Genomic DNA, 6671 nt, shown 5'->3' with positions numbered 1-6671 from the left:
TAAACATCATTCCCCGGTTCTTGGGCATTGGGATTTCGGGCTTCACACACACACAAAACAAAACCAGTTCAACCGCCCCGGAGGCAGAGATGAGAGCGTCTCAAAACTTTTCTCCCCCCCTCCCCCATCCGCCAAGGAGTAGGTGGGTGCAAAGTGCCGGCGGCGGGGACCCGCGGGCGCAGAGCCGCTCTCGGGGAGGCACTGGTCGCTTTAAAAACCCACTCTCTCGCCGCTCCAGCCTTGGCGCTGGGCGGACGGCGGCTCGCCTCTCCCGGAAGGTTCCGCTCACACCCGCAGACCTCCACGCGCGCCCTCCGTGCCGGCTTTACCGCGTGCAAACGGGGGTGGGGGGCGCGAAGGGGCCCAGGTAATGGTTACAGGACAGCGGGTGAGGTTCCAGCGCAGGGAAGAAGTTGACAAAGGGGACTTGACCAAACATGAAGGCGTATTTACAAACGCGAGCTCCACCGAGATCTGGAGAGATTCCCCTTCTCCCTGCCTCCTTCCCCTTCTGCCATTTCATTTTATCGCTCTTTTAAGTGGAGGGCAGATTGTTTTGTTGTGTTTTGTTTTGAAACATTCCTGCACGGTGTGGGTCATCGCCGCGTTATTTACCATCTAGTTTACCCTGCAGCAGCCGGGCGAGCAAACTCTGGGGCTCCTTCCCTTCGGATGGACAGAGAGGGCGGCCGGGCGGCGAGCGGCAGGAAGGAGGTCAGGGTGGGTTTGCGGGAGCCCGGGGGCGACCTGGAGGGAGCGCGAGCCCCCGGCACCGCCCCCCGGCGCCCGCCCCCGCCCCCGCCGCACCCCCCGGGGCGGGCGCCGGGCCGCGCTGACCCGCTGCGGGTGCGCTGCCCTCGCCTCCCCCATTGTTCCGACTGTCTTTTTGCCTTTTGTTATTTGCACTCGCATTGTGTTGTTTGTCTCTGAAGCCGCCTCATGACCAGCAAAGGGATTTCACCTCGTCCTTGAGAGCTACACGGGGAGCGCGAGCGAGCGAGCGAGAGAGCGAGCGAGAGGCTGGGGGAGAGGGACGCGCGCGCGCGCACACACACACACACACAGACACACACACACAGACACACAGACACACACACACACACACACACAGAGTGAAAAAGGCGAGCCACCAAACCCATCTCCAGTCTCCTCCCGGGGGCCCCCAGCCCGCCACTGTGCCACTTTGCATCCCGCGCCTGAGGAGACGTTGAGGAGAGCCGGTAAGGTGCGTGAATCGCAGCGTTTTAACTTTGTTGTCGGTCCCGACGTGGTGGTGGGCAGCCCTCCAAGGCGCCGAGCTCCCCTCTGCCGCTCGCCGTGCCCGCCGCTCCGCACTCGTTCGCGGCTCCAGCTGGAGAGCCGGCGGAGGAGGGCGGGGGCCGCCGCCGGAGTTTTCCTCAAGTACAGAGGGAGGGGGACGGGGTGGGGGCGAGGGGAGGCGGGAGGCGGCTCGAGGCTGGCAGCCGCTCGGTCCCCCTCGCGGGGCGGCCGTCCGCGGGGACCCCGGCGTGCGGGCTTGGACCCAGTTCAGGAAAGGCGATAACTTTGTATTTTGCTTGGGGAGCCTGCGTGCTGTTGCCGGTATTGTTTTGCAAGTGGTGGCGGTGGAGGTGGTGATGAGCCAGGAGGGCAGGAGCGCAGGGAAAATCCTAGGCTCGCCCGTGCATCTCGGCCGGCGCCAAACGGCAGCCCCTCAAAGTTGGCCGGAGGGCCTGACCCTTCCCAGGACAGAAGAGCGACCCCCGGCCCACCCCACAACCTGAGCGCTCCCCCTGTTCGTCTTTTTGTTTCGCTTTCTGCCATCCCTGTCCCCAAAAGTCCTCCCCTCCCCCCCTTCCCCCCCCCCCCCCGGCGCGGAATTTCGGAAACGAGTCTCATCCTTCAGGATTCTAGGGATTTCAGACACCGGAAGCTTTAATTTTTAATTGCAACTACTTTTTCCCCCCACCCCACTCCGTGTACCAAGTGGAGACCGCTCACGTGTTGTGTCACTTTAAGCGCGGGTTTGGGAAATCTCGCTTTGCACTTTTGGGCTACAGTAATAAGCCAGGAAAAGAGGTTATGCGAGTTGAAATCAAATTGGATTTGGAAATGTTTGCGTTTGATAGCAGCAGTTTGTTGAGTATTGATCTGCTGGCATCGGATGCACACGAAGCACTGTTTACATATTTTGAGTCATTTTCCTTAAACGTTACAAAGCAAATCTATTAATAAATAGATTGACCCTGGTGAATATCTAAAGACGTTGGCCTCTGTGACCAAATGCAGAGTGTGGTGAATGTGAATCCATTTTGATGTCTTCCTTTCTCAATTAAAGCGGGTCAAAAGGAGGAATTCTTTGAATATGCAGAAGGATATTCTCAGTGTCAACCAACCCAGGCACTCTGGGTGGCAGTCAACAGTACTTCTGGAGAAAAGTTGAGGGATTTGTTCTCACCCCGTTGGGAGTCCTCACAATATCCAGATATCCAAAGTAGTCTGTCAAGAAAGGCATGAGCCGATTTCCCCAGAGACTGCCTTTAGGCCCAGCACAGTTCTTTAGTCAAGGGCAAGACCAAGGGAGATCTGTGGGATTTTGGGTAATAAGTGTGGGAATCTGCAAAGGGACTAGACAGAGTGATTTGTTTCCTTGCAGTTCATAAATAATGGCCCCTAGTATCCTTAACCACCACCCCCCCCCCACAAACAAAACAGGCCAATCAAGTAGGCGCGTGGGAGATTTGTAGGCAATGGACATTTCAATCAGAAAAACCAGAGCAGTTTTTGATCAGGATTACAAGGAGTGAGGCTCGATTGCCAAACGTGATTAGGTTAAGGGCCAGATGGTTTTAAAGTATACGGAAATGTTTTTTAAGTTTGACTTTTATAGCATTTAGAAGGAGGACGATTTCTTAGAGTCTTTACAGAGCTGCTAAATTTTGATCTGTCTAATTTTGAAGGAATTCAGCTGTACGTGAACTGCTATTAGCTCTGATAGGGAAGGAATCTGGTTTCAAATGCAGATACATGGGACAGAGTTTCTGGGGGTGCTTCTTCCTGATTTAAATATAGCTCTGAGGCTGAAGCCTAGATAAATTCAGCCACAGTGATTTAAAATCATAAGTACTTACACTGAAAGTTCTCTTAGGCACTGTGTAAAGTTCTCCTGCAGATTATGTCATGAACTGTTTATTCCTCAGAAGTATACAAGATAAAAATCATAAACATCACTTAAAACTGTTGCAACACAGCATCAATTAAATCCTTAAAGTGGTAGAGATTGCTTTTGTTTGCCTAAAAGGTAGATCTTTCATCACATGAGTTGTTTAAAAACATTTAATTGTGGGCGTGGGAAGGGATGTGCATAATTATTTAGTTATTTATGTTAATTATATAGTAGCATACTTGCTGGAAATTCTTTCTTTTTTGTCCTTTCTTTCCAGTGGTCTTCTAACAGTCTTGTACATGAAATAACAGAGTTTTTGTTTGCCTGGGGGTTTTAAAAAATCTCTTTTTGTAGACTTTTTGAATGGGCAGTAATGAATCAATCTGATATAGACTTGCAAGAGTACTCTTAATACAGGAAAAAAGAACTTCAGCTCTTAATACGGAAACCCTATATAGTTTTCTTGTTGAGATTAAGCAGTTCTGGTTGAATGCCATACAGGATTCAAAACTCTCAAACTTATTTGGTAAATAACCAGGCATTTGAGATCCAGTGGTTATTTCAAGTTAACTTAGTTCTATACATGTAAATGCACATCCTGTTTAGACTGACACATGGTTTTGTAAAAGAAAAAAAATGAATATACGCTTATAAAGATGTTATCTGTGGAGAATATGGAGTAAACAGTAAATAAGAAGAGTGAAATTTATGCTCAGGTATGGCTTCTTCCTTTTTTTTTTTGTCCTTTTTGAGCGTAAAGCACAAGCTGTCGGGAGAGTTTAAAATTTCATTTTCCAAAGAATTTGAATGCTTAGAGAATTTTTTCTCTTCTAAAGCAAATGAAAAATATGATATAATGATAAAAGAATATACCGTCTTCTTGTAAAAGCTCTATCCCTTTATTGAGTGGTAGACAATCATTGTTTTCAAGGTATGTCTAGATTATATAAAAAATGTAATATGCAGGGCAGGATAAAACTTGTTTTTATTAGTTTAAAATGCACTGGATTTCAAATAACTTGGAGTTCTAATGTTGAACACTATTTAGATTTCCAGCAGGTAGCATTGTTGGATATGATTGATTGGCGTAACCTGGATGATTCACCCAATATCTGATCACCTCTAGTGGTAGAGAATGCTATAATTAGAGTTTTGAGAGTAACCTGGAAAACTTATTGTCTAGGCCTGAAGTCAGTGCATTCCCTCACATACACGTCACAATTTTTAGCCTGAGAAATGTAGATTTATTTTAAAGGCAAAGAAAGTGCTTGGCTGTTTCAAATAAACGATCCCCTGAGCTTAGAGTTGTAGATAGTTAATAAAATAAAAGTCCAGTTTTGTTCCAAACATTGTTTTAAAACACCCATTTGTAAATTGTCTACATTTGGTTTTCATATGTTAATGATTTGGGATCTGAAACTTCTTTCAGAAAGGCATTTTGGTTTATCTTAAAAAACACCACACAAAACTGTCTAAACAACTCTGTAAATAAACTGTTCCAAATGCCTCAATTTGATGAATGAATTAAAGAATTATAGTTCTTAATCCAATTATGATCAGTCTTGTTATTCCATTTCCCATTTGAGGGTGCTTAGGGAGTGGGGATGGCAAATGATTCTCAAATGTGAGTGGAGTCTTTGTTGTTTATTTTCCGTGTGTGATATAACTTAAATAATCACTCATACCTAACATTTAGGAGAAGGATTTTAGATGAAGAGATGTAATTCAACGATCTTCAGTTAAACCAACAGTTCATTTGCATGTAAAGTTGCTCTTAATGGAAGAGTTAAAATGAAGTTTTTAAGACTGTGAAGCAAGGATCTAACCTTTTGCTTAAAAATAATGAATTTTTATATTTAAAGGGGCAGAAATGGAGCACTTAAGGCTCAGTAGCAGGGCAGACGACATTCAGGCACTTTTAGTCACTTTCAGCTGGGCCATATTGGGACGTTTCCATGGGACTTTTTAATAAACTTTGCTGTGTTCAGTGTTCTTGTTTTAAAAAAAAAGGGGAATATGCTTTTTGGGTTGATTCCTCCAGACCCCTACCCCTTTAGCTGCCTATATGGGTGCTTTTGAATGCTTTCCTGATCTGGGGCCTGAACTTTAGGCCTGAACCCCTTGATTACTTCCCAGTTTGCTTTAATGGACTCTTCTGAATTTCTGCCCCATTTGCCCAGTCTAACCTCTGGCTCATAAGCCAATGGATTCAAAGGTGATGATAGCTTATTATGTTTTAATTCTCTAACTAAAAGTTGTTATTATTATTATTGCAGTTTATCATGAACATCTAATTCCTTAGAGAAAGACGTGGAGTATCAAGTGAAGCTGCCAGGAAGGAATACTTGTAAACATAGGGATTTTTTGTTGTACCACTCAAAGCATACCTTACAGGAAAGTCATTACTCTGCTTATGAATAAGGATGACATTCAGTGGGGGCAGTGTATTGATAGAATTAGGGGAAAAATGAATACATTTAAAGAATACATGAAATAACCACTCTTTAAAAATTGAGTCTTTAAAAAAAACACCCAGAAAAAAAATGCGTCTCCAGGAAGTGGCAGTGGTGGTGACGGTGTTGGTATTGAATTCTACAGGTAGACGTCCATTCATTCTTTATTGCTGAAAGTTCATTATAAGTTAAAAAAAAAAAAACCCTACCTGATTATATCTTTGAGGCCCAATGACTTGTCATTCAATTACTTCGTGATTCTATGCTACCCCATGTCCAAAGGGGACAGATAGTGCAGCAGTCAAAGGGATGACTTCCACCTGGCATTCCTTGGACGCTCATGCACTGCCTTTTCCCTGCAGCAGCAGTTCAAGTCTGGGAGCTTAGGGAATTCAGGAGGGACCCAGGATGCAAAAGAAGCCAGCCCACTAGCATTTGGAGTTTTTCAGTTTAGGTCTATTTATAATTCTTCCAAGACTTCACTTGGAGTTCTGAACATTTAGTGCTCTGCCCCTTTTCTTAATCTCTGAAGCTCGAGTTTATAATCCTTTTCTTGTAGGGATATTGCACGGATTACAGTAGGTATTGTATATCAGATTCCTAGCATAGGGTCTCTCATGAACGAGGTGCTTGGTAAATGTTAGCTACACTCTTCTCTCCCTTCAGTCAAGTCTAGATTTTGATCATTAATAATGTTTGAAGCTTCATTTTGTACTTGCTTTGAACTTATTTGAATCCGAGAAGAAAAATATATCACTTTCTTGAGGCTGAGATCAACACTTTAAAATGGTGATTCAGTTAACGTCTATATATGATCTCTGACAATGTGGTTTTATTAAGATGCTGTATTTGGTGCAAGTGTGAATTCTATCTTTTATTCATATAAATGTTCCTTCCGTGAAAGGAACAAAAACTTTAGGACCTAACTGTAGATCTCTCTTCTTGTTATAATTTTTGATTTCTTGTTACAGATAAAAACTAGTGAAAATTTATTGTGATGTTATCCATTGAGAGTCATCTACCTATGGGTTATGTTAAATTTAGCCCATGTGGATAGAGAGAAATTCCACTTG

At 44.7% G+C, this 6671-nt stretch overlaps 1 protein-coding gene across 1 annotated transcript in view; it reads left to right on the top strand.

Annotated features, from left to right (window-relative positions):
• The first annotated feature begins 627 nt into the window (after positions 1-627).
• The window catches only part of SOX5 (SRY-box transcription factor 5), a 993423-nt gene continuing 987379 nt past the window's right edge, over positions 628-6671 (top strand). Inside the window, exon 1 of the mRNA XM_082351965.1 lies at positions 628-1225. The gene's annotated coding sequence lies outside the window, so the exon portion shown is untranslated. The remainder of the gene's footprint in view (positions 1226-6671) is intronic.

The sequence above is a fragment of the Balaenoptera borealis genome, assembly GCF_965194805.1.
Source record: "Balaenoptera borealis genome assembly, chromosome: 13".
NCBI classification, from domain to species: domain Eukaryota; kingdom Metazoa; phylum Chordata; class Mammalia; order Artiodactyla; family Balaenopteridae; genus Balaenoptera; species Balaenoptera borealis.
Note: the sequence above shows the minus strand (reverse complement) of the source record. Positions and strands in the feature narration are given on the sequence as shown.